This window comes from Aptenodytes forsteri, unplaced genomic scaffold, assembly GCF_000699145.1.
Source record: "Aptenodytes forsteri isolate BGI_AS27 unplaced genomic scaffold, ASM69914v1 Scaffold582, whole genome shotgun sequence".
Lineage (NCBI taxonomy): Eukaryota > Metazoa > Chordata > Aves > Sphenisciformes > Spheniscidae > Aptenodytes > Aptenodytes forsteri.
The window spans coordinates 702911-703338 of record NW_008795675.1 but is presented as its reverse complement, the minus strand read 5'-3'; the positions used below and the strand labels follow the sequence as shown (position 1 = coordinate 703338).

Genomic DNA, 428 nt, shown 5'->3' with positions numbered 1-428 from the left:
GAGGAAAAAAAAAAAAAAAGAAAAAAAAAAAAAGAAAAAATCAAATGTATGGGGTGGGAAGGGGGGAAAAGGAGGGGGAAAAAAAAAAAGCCCCAACAAAAAGAACCCCCGGAAAAAACCCAAACGAGACAAAAAATTAAAAGCCAACAACAATTAAAAAACGGAGCACAAAATCGGCGTAAAAGGAGGTTTTTTCGTTCTCCCCCGCCGTCACCGCCGCGAGGTCCTCAAGCGATCGCAGACAAAGTGTGTGTGTGGGGGGGGATAAAAGGAAAAAAAAAAGAAAAAAAAGTATTAAAACAACAACGAGGATCGGGAAACAAAAGGGCGGATTTCTTCCCCGCGCAGAGGCGAGGCCGGAGCGCCTGGGGAGAGAGCGGAGAGAGGCGGGTTAGGGGTCCGGCCGCCCCGAGTCCTGCCGAGGGGCG

General features: G+C 48.6%; 1 protein-coding gene across 1 annotated transcript in view; it reads right to left on the bottom strand.

The window, feature by feature from the left end:
• The window catches only part of OTX1 (orthodenticle homeobox 1), a gene marked incomplete at its 3' end in the record, with an annotated part of 9772 nt that overhangs the window by 2243 nt on the left and 7101 nt on the right, over positions 1–428 (bottom strand). The gene's annotated exons all lie outside the window — the stretch shown is intronic.